Genomic DNA, 23,267 nt, shown 5'->3' with positions numbered 1-23,267 from the left:
AGCAGGAGGAAAAGCAGGGGTTGTGACCCTGGGTTTGGATCGCCCTAGTGGGCATGAGTTTGGATTGGAAGGGGAGCTCGGAGGGCAGCTTTGCTGTACTTCACGTTTGAGGGTCTGAAAGGACATTGCTTCCCAGGTTGCCCTGCCAGACTCTGTGAAGGAAACTCGCTTACCTAGTGCACCTAGATTTTTCTTGAACTGTCATAGGTTCCCACGTGCCATAGATGGATCCCAGAATTGCCATAAGTGCTGTGGAGAGTGGAGGTTGCAGAAAGTAATTGTGTTGGCAGCAGCTGGGCCTCTATCCCATCATGGCAAGGAATGAGCAGGGACTTCCAGAGTTAGCCGAGGCCAGGGCAGGTGGGGGATGTGGCACAGACTCAGAGAGATGGGGGGAGGCCTCAAGAGCTGGGGAGAGGCGGAGAGAGGCAGGGGGCCCCGTGCATGCTAGTATATAGTCCCTGCCCGGTGCGTGGGGGCTGATGGGAATAAATCCGATCAACTGTGTGTGAAATAAACTGCCTTTTCTTTCCTCATCTAGTTTTGGTGTGTACCATGCCAACATGTGGAAACAGACTCAATGCATGCAAAACTATTTGCCACCATTCAGGGGGACAATGCCTCCTGCCTGGGCTGGGGAGCCAGTGCTTTTGTCTTCACCGATGTATGGTATGGTTTTTCCAGTGATACCCGCCTACATGTTCTTCAAGGGTTATCCCATGGGACACCTGTCTGTGCTAAAACTTTGCCAGGTCCCATTTGGACTGCTCTGAGGGGGACACTCCCCATTTTCAATGGTCAAACATTCTTTTTTTTTTTTTCGGTACGCGGGCCTCTCACTGTTGTGGTCTCTCCCATTGCGGAGCACAGGCTCCGGATGCGCAGGCTCAGCGGCATGTGGGATCTTCCCGGACCGGGAAGATCCCACATGCCGTGGAGCAGCTTAGCCCGTGAGCCACAACTACTGAAGCCCGCACATCAAGTTATACCTTGATAAACCTCCTTTTTAAAGTATTTCACACGAACCCGTGTCCCCTGCATCGGCAGGCAGACTCCATCCACTGCGCCACCAGGGAAGCCCAGTGGTCAAACATTCTTGAAAGTAGCCCTCTAAGGCTGAGATAGCTAGCGGGAGTTGCTGGCAGGCGGCAGCCCAGCCCGAGACTACATTTCCCAGAGCCACTTGCCTCCAGGTCTAGCCACGTTAGAACCAATGGTGAAGGGCTGGTGTGATGTGTTTGCAAGCTCTCTGCTCTCTTTTCTCATCTGCAGACTGGCTGCAGAGGACTGATGCCCTAGGGGTTGGTAGAACTTGGGTGGCTGAATCACCCATCAAGGAATGACACCTGTTCATTGGGGATTATTGTATTGGATTACTACATGGAACAAGAAATAAACTTCTAGTTGAATAAATACTTTGATGATGTGAATTTTAAAAAAATATTTCTGAGCATGATTACTTTATATTTTTGGCCCATAATTTCTAACTCAATTTTTTTTCGTATATTAGATTTTTACAATATGTGTTTCCTATTGGTATCCTAAAACTCTGTGAAATATGAATCATGGTCTAGTCATTGGAAATGAAAGGAATTGCTGTACCATCTGCTTATTTTTAATATTTAATTCAGTAGCATTGAATGGCAGTAGGATTTCACTGTCAAGTTGCTTTATTTAGTATTTATATGTTGTGCTAGCCCATAAACTATTCTAATCATCAATAGTGTAGTAATAGAAAAAAGTAGAAATTTTAGATTAACTTCTGATCAGTGACTATTTTAAAAATCTTTAATATGTAATATATTTTTTAAAGGTATAGTAAAAACAATTCGCTACTATCATCTATCTTTGAATAAAGGAATGTGGTAACTTATTATGAGAAAAAAAGTAAACTTCTACTGTGCTATATGTCTCTCATCTGTAATCATTCTTTTTTCATTAAGGAATGTGCTAGCAATCCTTAATGAGTAATTCTTCCCACAGAGGACTGGGGGAATCTTTACATCCAGAAGGGTGGATATAGTGTGGAAGGGTGGAACTGGTGAAAGTGGAAACTTGGTGGAAACCGGTGGTGCTGAAACACATCCTCTTACAATTCATTGATCATCTACTATGTCCAGAGCATTGTACTAAATAGTAAAAAATAAAAGAAGATAACAAGCAGCCCCTTTTATGGCTACTGATATAGCCTTCTCTTGTTTACAAAATGCTTCCTTACTCATCATTCTCATCTGCCCTCGAGAAAAACCTTATGAGGCTGCCAGGGTCTTTAAAGATGCAGTGATTAGAAGACCATTGAATGAGTTGCTAGTAAAATAGCACATACCTTGGCCCTTTTATTTTAACTCAAAACATGTAAGTATACCTTCTTTTACCAAGATTTTGATGTCCCTTTTATGTGAATGTGGACCCACTGATTGGAGATGTACATTGTTTTCCGTAAACAAATCTCATGCATAATTCATCTGCTATAATTTCTAGGTTTAGTTTCTTTAAAGCGAAACCAAAACCTAAAACCAAGGCATTAGGAGCTTAGACTCCTTCTAGATATTGTAATTTCCCCCATTCAATTATGATTGTTTCACTCATACCTAATTGGACAGCAATTTAAAAAAAGCCCACTTTATTGAAGTAAGATTGACATGTAAAGTTTGGGGACAACTATACACCCTTGAAACCATGACCATCATCAGCTCCATAAACATATCCATCACCCCCCAAAGTTTTCTCTCACCCTCTTTTTTTTTTAAGAAGATTTTTTTTGATGTGGACCATTTTTAAAGTCTTTATTGAATTTGTTACAATACTGCTTCTGTTTTATGTTTTTGTTTTTTGGCCCTGAGGCATGTGGGATCTTAGCTCCCCAACCAGGGGTTGAACCTGCACCCCCTGCATTGGAAGGTGAAGTCTTAATCACTGGACCACCAAGGAAGTCCCCACCCCCTATAATATTATTATTATTTTGTGTGTGTGGTTAGAACACTCAGGATATGGTCTACCTTGTTGGCAAATTTTGAGTATACAATACAGTATCGTCAGCTGTGGGCACTATGCTTTAGAGTTGATCTACAGAACTTAATTATCTTGTATAATTGAAAATTTCCACCCTTTAACCATCACCTCCCCATTTTCCCCTCTCCCCAGTCCCTGGCAACCACCATTCAACTCTCTGCTTCCATGAGTTTGACTATTTTAGATTCCACATATGAGATCACACAGTAAGTTTCTTTCTGTGTCTGGCTTATTTCACTTAGCATAGTGCCCTTAGTTTTATCCATGTTGTAACAAATGGTAGGATTTCCTTCTTTTTTAAGACTGAGTAATGTTCCACCATATATTTTCACCTATCTACCTATCTATCCATCATCTCGCACATTTCTTTATCCATTCATCTGTGGATATACATTTAGGTTGTTTCCATATCTTAGCGGCTGTAAATAATGCTGCAGTGAACACAAGAGTGCAGGTATCTCTTTGAGACCCTGAGTTATATAATTCCTTTGGATCAATACCTAGAAGTAGGATTGCTGGATAGTATGGTATTTCTACTTTTAATTTTTCTGAGAAACCATCATACTGTTTTCTATAATGACTATACCAATTCACTTTCTGGACACCAGCTTTTAAGGTTATTGCTTTTGTTGTGATTTTCTAAGGTATTCAACTTAGTTTCCATAGAAATAAAACCCTTTTGCACTCATATTTCATTGCTTTAGATTTTATTTAATAAAATTACTCAGTTACTATCATTGGCAAACTAGGCTTGCGAACGAATGTGGCTGACATTTGGTGACAACAGCAGTGAGTAGGCATGCCATCTGTGCGATTCAGTGGACCTGTGGGCTCAGGATGGGTGTTTAGCAGAGGAAACGGAGAACATCACTTAATCTGAAAAGCGATTTTCAGACCTTCCACCCTCAGTGGCAGCTAGCCCACAGACATCTTTCTTGGGCAGTGAGTGTAGCATCCTGCCATGTGCGGGGCTTGATAAATGGGTCTCCGGCAGAATTTCAGCCCCGTCTCCCTCTCTCAGTCAAAAATCCTTATGTAGAACATGACCTGAACATCCTTAGGTGGTGGCCCAGTCTATTTTATCTGTAAAATTTAGATACTGCACCGAGATGCAAACAAGTTAAGTGAGTATCTGAAATTACCAACTGGGACTTGGACGAAAGCCGCCAACACCTAATCCAGAGTGGACTGCACCACCTGGTCCAGATGTTTGGACACCTCATCTTGTCTTGTCTTGGTCCTAAGATAAGAGCTCCTTCAGTCTTGTCTCAGCATTCAATATACTTGGTTAAGCCATGTGCATGGCTGCTTCTGGGCCTCTGCCCACATGGTTTTTCCACCCAATAGGATATCAACCCCTGTACTTGTCCTTTAAAGACCTACTCAATCCCTCCTGTCCACAAAAACCCTTTCCTTCTCAGGTCTCCTATTTCTACAGTAGTTCTCAACTCTGGATACATGTTTGGGTTGACATGTTTAAAATTCCCATGCCAGCATCCCATGCCCAACCAACTCAATCAGAATTTCCATGGATGGGACCCAGACATCACCCAGGTGATTGTAATGTGCAACCAAGTTTGAGGACCACAGAATTAGAAGGGTCTGAATTGCAAAATCCACTTCCTGATTATGTGAATAAGTGATTAATAATTCCATCTGTGTGTACCTTACCATGTCAACAAGACAACTTAGAGATTGGAGTCAGGAGCTTACTTTTCCTGCACATGAGGGATTCTTAATTTCTATTTGTTGCATGGTGTTTAATTGGATTTGGGGAGAAGCCCTGTTCCCAGGAGGAGCTCCACTGTATACTCTCAATGGATAGAGGCGTTGACACAGCCAAGAGATGGCACGGGTGAATTGGAGAAGTGAAGCACAGCTCTCGGGCTCCAAAGTATATGAATGTACAGTTTTGTAATATGGTTGTAGAAGTCTGTGAATAGACAGCTCATTTAGACATGAGTGAGCAGACGCTTTGCATCATCCACCCTTTTGACCACAATGGCAACTTGAGGTCTACGGAATGAGGTTCAGGTTTCTTAATCTGGCTGTTATGATCTGGCCCCAACCTACCTACTTGTTGCAGCCTTCCTTCTCCAAAGTATCACCCTACACCCTAGGTTATTACGATTATACAATTACATAATGCTTCTCTTTCTCCAAATCCTTCCCTCTGCACTTCCTTGAACCCTCTCATTTGTTTCAGGATTCTCTATTAATCTCTTCTACTGAATTCTTTGCCAACTTCTTTATGCCTTCCTCCCTATGCCAGGGAGCCTTCCCATTTCCTCCCTGCCCATCCTGTACCCAAAGAATCTGCACCAGTATGAATTCATTCCCATCATTTGACTGAGATGGCTTCTCTTGGGAGGATCACAGGGAAGAGAGAGAGCGAGAGAGAGCTTGGGAGGGCCTTGTGCCTAGAAGGAGCTCTGTAAGCCAGGAGAGGGTTGCAGGAGAGAGTACACAGTAGAGGAAGGAGTAACCAAGACAAAGATGAAGAGGAGAAAAAGGAAAATTCATTCAGGAGAAAGACATGAGACAAGCAACCCACTCTTGGTCAAGCCCAGTGGCTTGGAGGCTGGGATGGTGGACCCTCCCTGGCTGTTAAAGTACTGTCATTAACTCAGCAAGTATCTTACCTTCTCAGAGTGTCCATTTGCCCATCCTGAAGATGCTGACAGCCAAACAGCACACCTCACAGGATGATGGATTGATGCTTACGGGCAGTAAAGCTACTGAGGTGTGGAGACACGCACATCAGAGTCAGCGGATGGATAATTTCACAGGGAAGGCAATGAGAGTCCTGTTTACTGGCATCATTTAATCCTCCCATCTGGAGGGCAGGTTTTTTGTTTTTTTTTTTTTTTTGCGGTATGCGGGCCTCTCACTGTCATGGCCTCTCCCATTGCGGAGCACAGGCTCCGGACCGGACGCGCAGGCTCAGCAGCCATGGCTCACGGGCCCAGCCGCTCAGCGGCATGTGGGATCTTCCTGGACCGGGGCACGAACCAGCGTCCCCTGCATCGGCAGGCGGACTCTCAACCACTGTGCCACCAGGGAAGCCCTGGAAGGCAGGTTTTGACAGCCTTCATAGAAGCTCTCCCAGTTGTTCCTGCTCCTTCAGGAACAGGCCTCCTCCGAGGGACGTTAGGAGCAGCTGCGAGTCCATGGAGCTGGCTGCTTCCTTCGTGTGGTTTCTGAGTGTATTTATGCAGCCTTGGCTGCCCTGGGAAAACAAAGTGCGCTAACCTTGTTCCCCAAATATTTTGTTCTGTTTCTTAATGACTTGGTTTGATAGGATAATATCGCACATAGTTATGGCTCTTCTGAGAGTCTGGGGGTGATGCCAAAAGCCCTGGAATGGGAGTTAGGAGAAACAGATTCTTGGCTCTACAACGGACCAGCGGGGTCACCTGTGGCAAATGACTTACCCTCTCTGGGCCTTAGACAGTTCAGACTAAGTTATCTCGAAGGTCCATTTTGATCCTAATATTTCAGGAGCCTAAGAAGACAATACTATAAGAGCAAAAGAGTGCACATTTCACAGTCAGATGGGCTGGATGCAGAATAACAGCTCTGAGCCTTATTAGCTGTATGCCCTTGGGAAAGTTACTTAACTCTTCTGAGCCTCAGTTTTTTTCATATATAAAATATAATGAGGGAGATAAAAGAAAGTGCTTAGAATAATGCCAGGTACACACGTGTGTTTAATAAATGTTGGTTGCTCTCTTTACTTCCTCCTTTATCTATCTCTAGCAACTGAAGGAAGCCAGCTAATCTTCATGTAAGTTTTCCTGCCTTGCTCTCCCCCACTCCATCCTTTCTTCCTTTCTTCTACATACATTTCCTGAGTATCTCTGTTGTTCCAGGTCCTGAGTTAGGCACTGGAGATACACAGATGAGTGTGGTCTGGTCTGGGATTCTCAGCAGGGTATGGTGTGGTGTTGGAGATTGTGGTAAATTATATAATGGAGACAAGGCACATTTCTGAAGCTGCAGAGGGGAAGCAAAGATATCTTTCCCCAGAGGAGGCCTCTGGGAATGCCTTGCACGGACGTTGGATCTTTGGATGGTTTCTGATGGAACTTTGCAAAAGTAGAGGAGCTGGAGAGTGTGTCCCTGGGCATGTGTGTATGTGCAAGTCAAGGTGGGGGCATTTGTGATGGGGCTTTGGGCAAAAGATTGGGGGAATGAACACAGGCACGTCTGCTGAGGCCAGAGGCTTTGCAGGAAGAGCTGGCAAGGCCAGGCTGGGGTTAAGACATTACCTTCCTAAGGCCCAGTTCAATTGTTCATGTTTCCCAGGGAGGGCAATGGGGCTGCAATGGTCATAGATTAATTTCTCAGTGTAACTAGCCAAGTGGGGTAAACAGGTCCCCCGAATCTCAAGCCAGACCATGGGGTCTGTGGCGCCATATCTAGTTTGGAAAATTGCCTGTCATTCCCAGCAGGACAATTTAGGGGCCTGCAGAACTAGTGTCTCAAAGTCTCTGCTTTGCCTCTGCCTGGCCCTGGCCACCCTGCATAGCCTTGAGCTCTTGGAGAGGTGAACTGATGGTGTGTGTCCCCACCAAAGGTCAATGGGCATCGCAGCAAACTTGTAACCCTACCCAGGCTGGAGTGACAGAACCTGAGCCCCCGGCTGAGCCAGCGCTTTCCCTTTTATATGACATCTGAGCCACTGGCTCACTGCTAAGTAGTAGCAGCCTAAGGAACCGGGAGGATTCACCTGGTCCGAGTGTTTACTTTCCTCTGCTGGTAGCCTCCCCTGCCTTGGGGTTGGGCACTGAGAGCTGTTCTTTTTCCCCTGTTTAATTAACTGTTTTCCTCAATGATTTACACTGAGGCAGTCCCTGCTTTGGGGGGGAGCATTAAGGGGGAGGGTTAATGGACTTTGTTTTTTCTGCTATGAATATGCTTTGTTACCTACTTGAATATAAGAGTTGATGAAAGCAAGCTAGAGTCATTGCCTTGAAGCAAACCCCCATTCTGCTCATTTAAGTGTTTGCCATTTTAAACCTGGAAAATAATTTTACTTCATATGTAGGAAGCATTTCTCCTTCTCTTTCTCCTCTTTCTTCTTCTTTGTGATAAGAGGAGGAGATTTTTCTCCAGGATGGAAAGTATTTGCTTCATCTGCACTTAGAGGTGGTGGCTTTTCTGTTCTGGAGCAGAAGGCCACTGGGACGGGAGGGGAGGGCAAGACCCAGGAACCCATCACCTGGAGCTGGAAGCAACCCAGACTCAAAGGACTCCATCTCTCAGTGGGGATTTGTGCTCTGATAGGGACAGCTGATCTCTCCCAGGACAGCGGTTCTTATTTTCCTCTGAAAATTCATGCTGCAGAAATTGATAGTTTCTCACAGCTTTCCTGACAGGTACAATTGTCACCAGAAATGGAATAAAGAGACAATGCAAAATAGCTCCTCTTAGCTGCATTTAATTGGCTCATAAAGTCATTTTCCTGAGATGGATTAATCACATCATGACACCGTGTGCTAGTGCAGCTCTTCAACCCTGTTTTTCCCGATCATTTTCCAGGGTTAGGGGGTATTCTGTGCCACTCTTGGTCCTTGTATAAAATCCTGTTATTAGATTTTATAGGGGCCAGTTGATGGAGCACACCCATCCAGGTTCTGGCACTCAAAGTCCAGTGGACAGGTGTGGCCTAATCCCAGAAGCAGGCTTTCTTTCCGTTTTGAAGAGCACATCAAATTCTTTCTGCTTGTGGAAAATGACAGACTCCAAAACCAACATTCTGCCAGTCCTGGCAGGGGGTTATAGGTATTATGCAAACTCTTGCCTGGGATCTGCAGAGCTTACCATTAAAATTCTATTTCTTGGGCTTCCCTGGTGGCGTGGTGGTTAAGAATCTGCCTGCCAATGCAGGGGACACGGGTTTGAGCCCTGGTCCGGGAAGATTCCCACATGCCGTGGAACAGCTAAGCCCGTGCGCCACAACTACTGAGCCTGTGCTCTAGAGCCCATGAGCCACAACTAATGAAGCCTGCGCGCCTAGAGCCCGTGCACCACAACAAACAGTAGCCCCAGCTCTCCACAACTAGAGAAAGCCTGCACGTAGCAACGAAGACCCAATGCAGCCAAAAATAAATAAATAAATTTTAAAAATTCTATTTCTTATTCAAATAGGCATCTACGTGAGTATTGATGCTGCCATTTTCGTGTCAAGAGAGCATCCCAAGTGTAACTGGGCAGCCCCATTCCTCAAAGTTAGTGAATTTAAAGAAATCCATGGGATGTGGCAGGTCTTTGAATTTGTTTTAAAGCTCTGTTACTTGGGGGAGAAAACAGTGGAGACTCAGCTTCCATGAAGAGTTTAAGGCTGAAATCAAATACAAACTTGCACAAGTTAATCTTAAACACTTAATGGTATGCAAATTTGAGCTCCTATTTATGTAAATTACTGTAATGAGAATTGGTTTCAACCAGCCAGATCAGATGTTGAGGTGTTTCTCTTCTTGCTTCCTTGTGTTTCTCAGTGTGAGTGAAGTGCGGGCGTGCGATTTCCCTGGGATTCCTGTGCGGAAGGAGTAGATTGCTGGAGGGGCGGGGCTGAAGGACAGATGGGAGCCCGGCTGGGCTGGTTGGTCTGTTCGTCGCCATGGCTTCCTCTACAAGACTTCGGTTTAATCCCCAGGCTGCCAGCATAACAGTAAAGAGTGCGGGGGCTGGAGTCAGGCTTGTGGCTATGTGTCAGGGCTTTGGCTTCTTGCTGGCTGTCTGCTGGAGGCCACCCACAATTCCTTGTCACACAGGCTTCTCCACCTTGGCCATTTATGTCATCAAGCCAGCAGCAGGGAGAGTCTCTACAGCTAGTCAGCCAGCAAGGTGGAGTCATAATGTAACATGATTGTGGGAGTGCCATCTTACTACCTTTGTCATGTTCTATTGATTAGAAGCAAGTTCTAGGTCCTGCCTACACTCAAGGAAAGGGGTTTGTTACACAAAGGCGTCACCATCAGCCGGTGGGGATCATGGATTGGGATGGGGCACCTTAGCGTCTGTCCATTCATTTCCTTATAAATTCTACTCCCAAGTATTCTAAAAGGGTTAAGCAATGTCAACTGTCATGTCAGCTTGGAAGGACATCTGAAGTCATATCAGGATTACTGAGGGTTGGTCCTCCTTACCTTTTGAACATTTCCACCTGTTTAAGATGCTTAATAATTCTCTAAAATGAGCTGATGTCTTCTGTTGCTATAAGCTGATAGAAATAGAAGACTTACATTTCAGATGCTCCTCTGAGGTTACTCATGACTGAATTTAGTTATCTCAGCTGGTCACCATGGTCCTCAGGGCTAATATCAGATCATTATTTATTAGTATGGAAAGGAAATGGGGTAGAGAAAAGTTTCCACTGGATGAGAGATGGGGTAAAAACTAAGAATGGGGACAAGGGACTTTGTCATTCCCATGGCTTTTGTTCCCTTCTTACAGATAGCTAAGCTGTGAGTAATGGTGTTTCGGTTCTGAACTTTTGCAAGTACAGATGGCTCAGTGAAAGCCTTGGATAATGACACAAAAGGGAAATCCAGAGTCTCTGATATGTTCACAAAGTAATGGGTATCACAAGATAATTCTATCAGAAGTTATTAATCAATTGTTTAACTGATAAAGAGAGCCTTTCATTGTAATGAACTTATTAGACACCAGTCTGTAAAGGTGAGAGAGGGGATTTGGAAAGGTCCCCTGAATCTCAAAAGACTTCCTTCATCTCTTAGATAGTGCCCTAGATTTTAATTGTCCCTTAGTAAACTGTAAGTTTTCTTGGTGAAGAATTGCATCACGCCTTACCAGTCATTCACAGCCTAGTGTGAATGAGAGAAGAGGAAATGAGTTTGCCATATCCTTCACTGCGTGTGGAGCAGGAGAAAGCTCACATTTCCACAGAGGGAGAAGAAATTTAAACATGAAAATGAACTTTACCCGTGTCCCTTCCCTGTTTACAAACTTTCATTGGGATCTCACCCCACATTATGGAAAACAGAGCTATCTTATCTGGCCTGGGTTACCTCTACAGCTTCATTGTGAGGGCTCTATCACTTGTACACCAACCCCTTATGATATCGAGTATCCTAAACTCTCTTATACAGGTATGTCTTTCACATACTCTTCTACCTAGAGTGCCCCTCTGCTCTCTTCATCCTGGAAGCCCTCTGAGGTCCAGTGCTAGGACCATACTCTTTGGGAAAATTTCCCCAACTTCTTCAAGAAGGAGAAGTTACTTTCTTTCTGGGGCTCCCATTCGGCAGCTGCATGGTCAGATCATGCTGGAAAAGGTTATATGCAGGTCAATTTCTCCCACTATCCTAAGAGCTCTTTGAGGGCAGGGACTTAAGAATCTTTAAGATAGTTTGTCACCTTAATCTCTTTGATGCCATCCCAGGCCTGATGATAATAACTACTAACATCTATTAAGCATTTATTATATGTCAGACACTGACCTGCAAATTTTAAATGAATGACTCATTTCATCTTCACAACCGTTTGTGTTACTATCACTGTTTTAATCATGGGAGGTACGGAAAATGTATGTAATTTGTTAGAAGTCACGTAGCTCGATTTGGCAGAACCTGCATGTGAATCTAAGTTGTCTGATTCCAGAGATTTTTGCTCTTAGCTATTATGTGATGGTATACTCCTTACTGTGGAACTCTGATGAGTACATGTTTGTGGAGTAAATGACTAAATGAATGTGTCACAAGCTGGAGCATTGCCTTGTCCTCATAGCCCCTTCCCAATGAAGCCATGCCCCTGTGCAGTTTGGCATTTGGTTCCTGTAGTCCTGGCTTGCAGTCTCCCCAGCCTTCAGTGAAGCAGAAAGAAACATTTGGACTTGTGGCTTTGATGGCTGATATCTCCATTTCTCCCCAGCCTCACTCTGGGCAGCCTGACCTTAGGAGCCCTTAGTTCCAGCTTGTTTTGTGACCTGATACTTCAGCTTTGGGGCCCAGAAGCCATGAGCCTCTGGGCTGGCCCAGATGCAAGTGCCTGATGAACATTCCACACCTGTCAGCACTCCAGGTCTGGCCACTGATAGAACAAGACTGGGCAGAAGGGTGGGGATTATCTTGGCCCTCCCTGAAGAATTTTGTTAGGTGTCCATGGCAACAAAGCCTCAAGTGGATGCTGAATAGAGAATTGGCCTTCCACCTCATAGGACCAAGGATATGGTGACCTTTGAGCTGCCACTTGCTGACAAGGCTGGAATACTGGCATGCAACTAGTCCAAAGGTGGGCTTTCCCCTTCACTGGAGGCCACTGGAACCCAATATTTTCTGCCAACTACTATGTGCCTGGCACTGTGTTGGGTGTTATGAATATAGAGGGCTTCCCTGGCCACTGAAAGACTGCAAGCCTAATGGCACAGCTGTCCACATAAACTAATTAATCTAACATTTTCATCAGTACTATATTATATATGCATGTGCTTTGGAGACATAGAAACAGCAGTATTTAATTTTGCCAGCAGAAGGAGTGGTGTTAGGGTAAGCTGCCAAAAGAAGAGATGGTATAATGTGAAATAAAGTAAGTAAAACTCCTGCACATTAGCTGGCACGTAGTAGTATAAGCACAGTACTTGACAAACAGTAGGTACTCAAGGATATCAGATATCATTATCAGCAGCAACAGCAGTAGCATCCCTAGATCTAGAATAGGTGAGTGATCTTCAGGCACAGAAGTCAAGAAAGGGCTAGCAAACCTTTAAGAGCAGAAAATGTTATTCCCAAGTAAACATTTTTGAAAAGTATTGAAAAAGCAGTATGTTTTCAAGTTAAAAAACTGGGAAGACACTGAGCCTCAGCTCAGGGGATTTGGTTGTAGTTTCAGTTGGCCATGACTATCTGTGGGCATTGGGCAAATCCTTTTTTCCCATGGATTCCTTTTTATAATTTGTAAATGCAGAAAAATAGACTACTTGTTATCCAAGAGTCCTTCTAATAGCAGAATCTACAATCTCCACAGTATCTCAATGACGATGTCTTGCAGTCAGTAAAACATTACTAGACATGTATAGAAACTGAAAAATGTATTCCACAGCCAAGAGAAAGAGCAATCAATAGAAACTAATTCTGAGATACTAGCATGAGTGGACTAGGACTTTAAAGCATGTATTTCAAATATGCTTAAGAAATGAAAGAAAAACATGGTCACAATGAGCAAACAGATGGATAATAACAGAGAAATGAAAAGTATAGAAAAAGAGCTGATGAATTCTTTACACCATAAAATTAGACTAGTTGAAATTTTAAAATGATGACAGGTAAGTGAACTTGGAAAATTAATAGAAGCCATTTAATCTGAAGGGCAGAGACAAAATGGCTTGACAAAAATGAGCAGAGCCTCAGGTGTACCATATCAGGTGATCTAACATATGTTTAATTGGAGTCCAAGAAGGAGAATAGAAAGGAGGAAAGAAAGGATATTTGAAAAAATAATGCTAAACATGTCCAAAATTTGGTGGAAAACACAAACTTACAAATTCAAGGAACTCAAGAAATCAAGCAGGATATACATAAAGGAAGCCACATTTAGGTATTACATATTAAATCTGCCAAAAGTCAAAGAGAAAGAAGAATTCTTGAAAGCAGTCAAAGAAAAGTGACACATCACATACATGGGACATTGATACACATGATGACAAACTTCTTTAACAAGAGTGGAGGCAAGAAGACAGCAGAATGATGTGTTCAACGTGCTGAAAGAAAAAAAGAAAAACTGTCAGTCCAGTATCCCAGAATTCTGTATTCTTTAAAAATGATAGCAAATAAATGCATTTTCCAATAAACAAAAATGGAGAGTATTTGTTGCCAGTAGGTTACAACTTCAAAAATGCTGAAGAAATTTTTCCAAGCTGAAGGAAAATGATTCCTGAAAGAAAGTCCTATCTACAAGAAGGAATAACAAGCACTGGAAATAGTAAGTGTGTGAATAAATATAAAAGACTATATATTTTTTCTTCTCGTAGTTTCTTTAATAGACACATGACTGTCTTAAGCAAAATAAATATTGTGTGGGATCTATAACAAACATAGAGTTACTATTTATGACAACGATATCAAAAGGATAGGCAGTGGAAGGCAAATGGAGCTATTCTGTTACATGGTTATCATATTTTACATGAAGAGGTACTATATAAACTCCAACCAGACTGTGAAAGGTCAAGGATGCATAAAGTAGTCCTTTGAACAAGCACTGAAATATAACGCATAGAGGTAGAGCTGAAAAGCCAATCACAGAACTAAATGGAATACTAAAAAATGTTTGATTAACCCAAAAGAAGGCAGAAAAGGAGGAGGAGTGGATGAAACAAAAAGAGATGAGACAAAGAGAAAAACAATGGCATAATGATAAAACCAACTATATCAAGAATTACATTAAATATAAATACGGTAAGATTCTACATACAAATGAGTTCCATTCTAAGAGTGCGTTTGTAAGTCCAATTTGTTCATAAGTCCAACAAAATTAGCCTAGGTACCCAACTAACACAATTGGCTATATAGTACTGTACTGTAATAGGTTTATCATACTTTTCACACAAATAATACATAAAAAACAAACACAAAAAATTAGTACTGTACAGTGAAGTACACAAAAGCACAACCACTTATAGAAGATGCACGCATGTGGCAATGTACACCAGACAAGTGAACTAACTTATGTGATTGGACATGTGAACGCACGTTTCCATCTTTGAAAGTTCACAACTTGAAGTTTCGTATGTAGGGGACTTACTGTAAATGGACCACTCCAATTAAAAGGCAGAGATTGTCAGGCTGAATAAAAAAGCAAGACACCAATATATTTTTTGAATAAGAAATGATGTTAAGTGTAAACAGATAGATTGAAAATAAAGGATGAAAAAACCTATACCAAGTAAACCAGAGCATAAAAAAGCTGAGTAACTGTATTAATATCAGACAAAGTAGACTTTAAGACAGAGTATTTCCAAAGATAGAGACATTTCATTAAGATAAAAGGGTCCATTTATCAGAAGGACATAGCAATTATAAATGTGTAGTTGCCTATTAACAGAACTTAAAAATCCATGAAGCCAAAATTTACAGAACTAAAGGTAGAGATAGAGAAATCTTTAATCATAGGATATAGAAGATCTGAACAATACTGTATCTTGACCTAATTGACATTTATAGTATGCTATATCCCCCAACTGCAGAATATACATTCTTTTTATAAACACAAAATTTTCTTCAAGATAGACCAAATGCTGGGTCAAAAATTAAGTGTTAAAAATTTTGAAAAGACTGAAAATTTACAGTCTTTTAGAATACATTTTCTGTCTATACTGGAATTAACCAGAAATTAAATTTATAATAATAGAAACTCTGGTGAAGTCCCAATATTTGTATATTAAACAACACATGTCTAAATAACACATATGCCAAATATTAGAAATATTTTGAATGGAATGATAATGAACAAACACATGGAAATTTGTGGGATGTAACTAAAGCAGTACATAGAGGGAGATTTATAGATTTATATGCTTATATAAGCAAAGAAGAAAAATTTAAAGTCATCGATCTAAGTTTCTACCTTAAGAAGCTAGAAAAATACAATCAATGTAAGTAAGTAGAATGAAGGACATTATAAAGAGCAGAAATTAATGAAGTAAAAAAAAAAATAGGGACTATTACAGAGCCAATTATCCTTCTAACATTTTCTAATAGAAATAACTCAGTTGAACTAGCATGTATTTGCTACTGGGACCAGTGATCCTTTTCATGGCCATAACATCACTTTGGGGTTCTGGAATAACTTAAGAAAAGTCTGTCTGAGAAAACTTTGGAAGATTTTAAAAATGCTTATTATTCTTTTCTAACAGAAAACACAATCAACATAAAACCAGGCAAAGTTATCCTTGAGCCTGTCTAAAAAGATCACATTGTAAAGCAAGGCTTTACCTGGTTCACAAGAAACTCCCTGTGGAAGCAGACCATTACATAGTCACCTTCCTGGGTTTGCTTACACTAATTGTAATTATAATCCTTATCACTCCACACCAAATGGCAAAGGGATGCGGACTTGGGTGGTGGGGATGCATGGCTGGGGTGGGAGCAGGAAAAGCAGTATTAAGAGAAGGAGGATGAATCAGCTGTCACTGAAACCCCCTTCACTCTTCTAGAAAGGCAGATCCTCTAGTAGGGCTTTGGTATCCCACCCCTCCCCATAGTTCCTGAAGGATCTGGATTTTGCTGCACATCAACCAGAAGGAAGGGAAGAACATTCTAAGACAATGCAGGAGAATTCAGTTATCACCTGGATGCCCTGTTTAGTAGATCAGGATTTACAGATAAGAAAACTTAGTGATGAGTGTCTTTCAGTCTTGGACAGACAGGACTAAGGATTCTGATGATTAAGTTGAGGGAGAGGTGGTCAATGTTCTCCTAGTGCTAAGGGAAGCCATCTTATTGTTATTTCTGAGCTTCAAATTTATGCCAGAAATATTCAGCAAGGTTGGTCGTTCACCTGTTTTGTCCACTCTGGGCCTCAGAACCCAATAGCCAGATAAAAAATGGTCCAGACTGACAATAGTTGAATAGTTCTCTGATTGTTTATGGGTTGGTGAAAAATGGCCAAATTCACGGTCAGTTGGGAACAATATACAATTTTTGACAGAGCTGTATAGAACACACCATACAGAGAATAGAGTAGATTCAGTTCTTCCCCATTTCACAGGGTAGTATCTCCTTACTTGTACACCTGGGAGAACCGTCTTGATTTCGGTGCTGCCTGGAGATGTTCTCTCTGCCTCACTCTATCATGTCCTGTGCTGCTCTTGTCACCAGGTCTGGTGGTGGCTGAGATTCACCTTTAATGTCTGAATTAGTCCTTGCTCAAAGGGCAAAATACCCAGTGTTGTTGGAGCCCTGTCTCCTGCAGGTTTGGCTTGCCTTGGGCCCCTGTCCATGGTAGGTGGTGCTGTGTCTCTCTGTCCCTCCAGCCAGAAGGATGCTGACATCTTGTCTCCATCTCCTTTGCTTTGTCTGGTATCTGAGCTCGGGCAGCTGCAGGCTTTTTGGGTGCCTGCTGTTGTGCAGGTGTCTTGTAGTGATGGGAGTTCATTTCAGAGATGCTTAGGGTTGATGAGAACTCAAAACAGTTTTCTTCATTGGGTGGAAATATGGGTGTCAAGTCACTTCCTCTACTCAGTGCCCTCCTAAATTAGGAGTCCAGTGCATCAGTGCTTAATAATTTCCATCATTCATCACCTTACATTAGTCATTTCCACATATTTTTGCTCATTTAATCCTCCCACCAATTATTTGAGGTGGGTATTATTGAATCTGTAACAAAGGTAATCATAATAATATCAGTCACATCTGCATGTACAGAGGGCTTACTAGATGACAAACACTGTGCTAAGAACATTGTGCTATTCCAGTAGGTATTATCATTCCCCTATGAGGTAGGCATTATCATTCCCCCATTTAGCAGACGAGAAACCCAAGGCACGGAGAGTTTAGGTCACTTTCCCATAGTCACATAGCTAATAGGCAAGGGAGCAAAAGTTTGATCCCAGGTGTTCCATGTGTAGCGTGGAGAGAGGCTTGTCAGAGGGCTGGTCCCAGGTTGAGTGATGGGAGGAAGTCTGTTTTCAGGCCTCCGCTTCTGCCTGAGGTACCTGTATTCATGTGCATCTAGGTCACTATGTCTTTCTAGATCAGCTAAGACTCCTGGGGGCTGCACTCACACGCTCACTGCAGGGTACGCCCTCCTCCTACCTACACTCTCCTCTATGCTCAGGAAAGAATCCACATTTGTCATTTATGAATGTAAATTCATTGAGAACTTCCCTTTTGGGACTTCTGCACCTCCAGCTTCTCTTCTCATTGGAGGGCAGGGCCATGGGGGCTGATGGACCCAGGATCAAATCCCTGTACAACACCCTCACGTAATTTAACCTTAGTTTTCTCATCTGGAAACTAAATCTGGAATAATGTCTGACTCAAAGGGCTTGGACAAGGATTCCATTAGCTGATGTACACAGAACACCAGCTCTTGGACCTAGATTTCTTCTCCTTTGCCCCCACCCATCCCCTTTAGGAATTTCATGCATTAGAAGGGGAAGGAAATCTTTTGAGAGGCAGTAGGGACAGACAATCAACTCTCTGATGTATTGTCAAGGCAGCATTGTTCTGATTGGCAGAAGGTTGCAGACAGTGTGTGTGTCTATGTGTGCAGGCACCAGTGTGTACACACACGTGTGTGCTGGAGATAGGGCAGGAAAAATCAGGAAAGTGAAAATGAAGAAAACCAGAGCATGAAATGGAAAGCTTAAAGATAGTAACATTACATGTAAATCATCATGATAGGTAGACTGGTCACATGTGTGGGCTTGGGTAAATCTTTAGACTAATCAGCTTAAAATGTGTCTGAGGAAGGAGGGTGTTAGCTATTATTTGAGGGAGATTTGGTCTCACTATAAGATTAAGGAAAAGATCATCTAAGCTGAATATTAGACAGGAAGCGTGGAGCAATGTGATCCTTCTATAATTTTAGCTATTAACTTTCCTCCCTCTAGATTTTTGCTGTGTCTGAGAGCCATGTGTACTATTCCCTAAATGTTTTCCTTAATATTGACTCAGTTTTTTTTAAAAAATTATTTTATTGAAGTACAGTTGATTTACAATGTTGTGTTAATTTCTGCTGTACAGCAAAGTGACTCAGTTATACATATATACATTCTTTTTCTCATTCTTTTCCATTATGGTTTTATCAGAGGATATTGAATATGGTTCCCTGTGCTATACAGTAGGACCTTGTTGTTTATCCATTCTCTATATACTAGTTTGCATCTGCTAATCCCAAACTCCCAATCCTTCCCTCTCCCACCCTCTTCCCCCTTGGCAACCACAAGTCTATTCTCTATGAGTCTGTTTCTGTTTTGTAGATAAGTTCATTTGTGTCATGTTTTAGATTCCACATATAAGTGATATCATAGGATATTTGTCTTTGTCTGGCTTTCTTCACTTTGTATGAGAACTTCTAGGCCCATCCATGTTGCTGCACATGGTGTGATTTCATTCTTTTTTATGACCGAGTAGTGTTCCACTGTGTATGTATATACACCGCATCTTCTTTATCTGTTTACCTGTTGATGGACATTTAGGCTGTTTCCATGTCTTGGCTATTGTAAATAGTGCTGCTATGAACATAAGGGTGCATGTATGTTTTTTTTTTTTTTTTTTTAACATCTTTATTGGGGTATAATTGCTTTACAATGGTGTGTTAGTTTCTGCTTTATAACAAAGTGAATCAGTCATACATAAACATATGTTCCCATATGTCTTCCCTGTTGCGTCTCCCTCCCTCCCACCCTCCCCATCCCACCCCTCCAGGCTGTCACAAAGCACCGAGCCAATATCCCTGTGCCATGCGGCTGCTTCCCACTAGCTATCTACCTTACTGCGTTTGTTAGTGTGTATATGCCCATGACTCTCTCTTGCCCTGTCACAGCTCACCCTTCCCCTTCCCCATAACCTCAAGTCCGTTCTCTAAGAGGTCTGTGTCTTTATTCCTGCTTTACCCCTAGGTTCTTCATGACATTTTTTTCTTAAATTCCATATATATGTGTTAGCATACGGTATTTGTCTTTTTCTTTCTGACTTACTTCACTCTGTATGACAGACTCTAGGTCTATCCACCTCATTACAAATAGCTCAATTTCGTTTCTTTTTATGGCTGAGTAATATTCCATTGTATATATGTGCCACATCTTCTTTATCCATTCATCCGATGACGGGCACTTAGGTTGTTTCCATCTCCGGGCTATTGTAAATAGAGCTGCAATGAACATTTTGGTACATGACTCTTTTTGAATTTTGGTTTTCTCAGGGTATATGCCCAGTAGTGGGATTGCTGGGTCATATGGTAGTTCTATTTGTAGTTTTTTAAGGAACCTCCATACTGTTCTCCATAGTGGCTGAACCAATTCACATTCCCACCAGCAGTGCAAGAGTGTTCCCTTTTGTCCACACCCTCTCCAGCATTTATTGTTTCTAGATTTTTTGATGATGGCCATTCTGACTGGTGTGAGATGATATCTCATTGTAGTTTTGATTTGCATTTCTCTAATGATTAATGATGCTGAGCATTCTTTCATGTGTTTGTTGGCAGTCTGCATATCTTCTTTGGAGAAATGTCTATTTAGGTCTTCTGCCCATTTTTGGATTGGGTTGTTTGTTTTCTTGTTATTGAGCTGCATGAGCTGCTTGTAAATTTTGGAGATTAATCCTTTGTCGGTTGCTTCATTTGCAAATATTTTCTCCCATTCTGAGGGTTGTCTTTTGGTCTTGTTTACGGTTTCCTTTGCTGTGCAAAAGCTTTGAAGTTTCATTAGGTCCCATTTGTTTATTTTTGTTTTTATTTCCATTACTCTAGGAGGTGGGTCAGAAAGGATCTTGCTTTGATTTATGTCATACAGTGTTCTGCCTATGTTTTCCTCTAAGAGTTTGATAGTTTCTGGCCTTACATTTAGGTCTTTAATCCATTTTGAACTTATTTTTGTGTATGGTGTTAGGGAGTGATCTAATCTCATACTTTTACATGTACCTGTCCAGTTTTCCCAGCACCACTTATTGAAGAGGCTGTCCTTTCTCCATTGTACATTATTGCCACCTTTATCAAAGATAAGGTGTCCATATGTGCATGGGTTTATCTCTGGGCTTTCTATCCTGTTCCATTGATCTATCTTTCTGTTTTTGTGCCAGTACCATACCGTCTTGATGACTGTAGCTTTGTAGTATAGTCTGAAGTCAGGGAGCCTGATTCCTCCAGTTCCTTCTTTCGTTCTCAAGATTGCTTTGGCTATTCGGGGTCTTTTGTGTTTCCATACAAATTGTGAAAGTTTTTGTTCTAGTTCTGTGAAAAATGCCAGTGGTAGTTTGATAGGGATTGCATTGAATCTGTAGATTGCTTTGGGTAGTAGAGTCATTTTCACAATGTTGATTCTTCCAATCCAAGAACATGGTATATCTCTCCATCTATTTATATCATCTTTAATTTCTTTCATCAGTGTCTTATAATTTTCTGCATACAGGTCTTTTGTCTCCTTAGGTAGGTTTATTCCTAGATATTTTATTCTTTTTGTTGCAATGGTAAATGGGAGTGTTTTCTTGATTTCACTTTCAGATTTTTCATCATTAGTATATAGGAATGCCAGAGATTTCTGTGCATTAATTTTGTATCCTGCCACTTTACCAAATTCATTGATTAGCTCTAGTAGTTTTCTGGTAGCATCTTTAGGGTTCTCTATGTATAGGATCATGTCATCTGCAAACAGTGACAGCTTTACTTCTTCTTTTCCAATTTGGATTCCTTTTATTTCCTTTTCTTCTCTGATTGCTGTGGCTAAAACTTCCAAAACAATGTTGAATAATAGTGGTGAGAGTGGGCAACCTTGTCTTGTTCCTGATCTTAGTGGAAATGCTTTCAGTTTTTCACCATTGAGGATGATGTTTGCTGTGGGCTTGTCATATATGGCCTTTATTATGTTGAGGAAAGTTCCCTCTATGCCTACTTTCTGCAGGGTTTTTATCATAAATGGGTGTTGAATTTTGTCAAAAGCTTTCTCTGCATCTATTGAGATGATCATATGGTTTTTCTCCTTCAATTTGTTAATATGGTTTATCACATTGATAGATTTGCGTATATTGAAGAATCCTTGCATTCCTGGAATAAACCCCACTTGATCATGGTGTATGATCCTTTTAATGTGCTGTTGGATTCTGTTTGCTAGTATTTTGTTGAGGATTTTTGCATCTATGTTCATCAGTGATATTGGCCTGTAGTTTTCTTTCTTTGTGACATCCTTGTCTGGTTTTGGTATCAAGGTGATGGTGGCCTCGTAGAAGGAGTTAGGGAGTGGTCCTCCCTCTGCTATATTTTGGAAGAGTTTGAGAAGGATAGGTGTTAGCTCTTCTCTAAATGTTTGATAGAATTCGCCTGTGAAGCCATCTGGTCCTGGGCTTTTCTTTGTTGGAAGATTTTTAATCACAGTTTCAATTTCAGTGCTTGTGATTGGTCTGTTCATATTTTCTATTTCTTCCTGATTCAGTCTTGGCAGGTTGTGCATTTCTAAGAATTTGTCCATTTCTTCCAGATTGTCCATTTTATTGGCATAGAGTTGCTTGTAGTAATCTCTCATGATCTCTTTTATCTCTGCAGTGTCAGTTGTTACCTCTCCTTTTTCATTTCTAATTCTATTGATTTGAGTCTTCTCCCTTTTTTTCTTGATGAGTCTGGCTAGTGGTTTATCTATTTTGTTTATCTTCTCAAAGAACCAGCTTTTAGTTTTATTGATCTTTGCTATTGTTTCCTTCATTTCTTTTTCATTTATTTCTGATCTGATTTTTATGATTTCTTTCCTTCTGCTAGCTTTGGGGTTTTTTTGTTCTTCTTTCTCTAATTGCTTGAGGTGCAAGGTTAGGTTGTTTATTCGAGATGTTTCCTGCTTCTTAAGGTGGGCTTGTATTGCTATAAACTTCCCCCTTAGAACTGCTTTTGCTGCATCCCACAGGTTTTGGGTCGTTGTGTCTCCATTGTCATTTGTTTCTAGGTATTTTTTGATTTCCCCTTTGATTTCTTCAGTGATCTCTTCATTATTAAGTAGTGTATTGTTTAGCCTCCATGTGTTTGTATTTTTTACAGATCTTTTCCTGTAATTGATATCTAGTCTCATGGCGTTGTGGTCAGAAAAGATACTTGATACAATTTCAATTTTCTTAAATTTACCAAGGCTTGATTTGTGACCTAAGATATGATCTATCCTGGAGAATGTTCCATGAGCACTTGAGAAAAATGTGTATTCTGTTGTTTTTGGATGGAGTGTCCTATAAATATCAATTAAGTCCATCTTGTTTAATGTATCATTTAAAGCTTGTGTTTCCTTATTTATTTTCATTTTGGATGATCTGTCCATGGGTGAAAGTGGGGTGTTTAAGTCCCCTACTATGAATGTGTTACTGTCGATTTCCCCTTTTATGGCTGTTAGTATTTGCCTTATGTATTGAGGTGCTCCTATGTTGGGTGCATAAACATTTACAATTGTTATATCTTCTTCCCGGATCGATCCCTTGATCATTATGTAGTGTCCTTCCTTGTCTCTTTTAATAGTCCTTATTTTAAAGTCTATTTTGTCCGATATGAGAATTGCTACTCCAGCTTTCTTTTGGCTTCCATTTGCATGGAATATCTTTTTCCAT

The sequence above is a fragment of the Globicephala melas genome, chromosome 2 (genome assembly GCF_963455315.2).
Source record: "Globicephala melas chromosome 2, mGloMel1.2, whole genome shotgun sequence".
Taxonomy (NCBI): Eukaryota; Metazoa; Chordata; class Mammalia; order Artiodactyla; family Delphinidae; genus Globicephala; species Globicephala melas.
Note: the sequence above shows the minus strand (reverse complement) of the source record.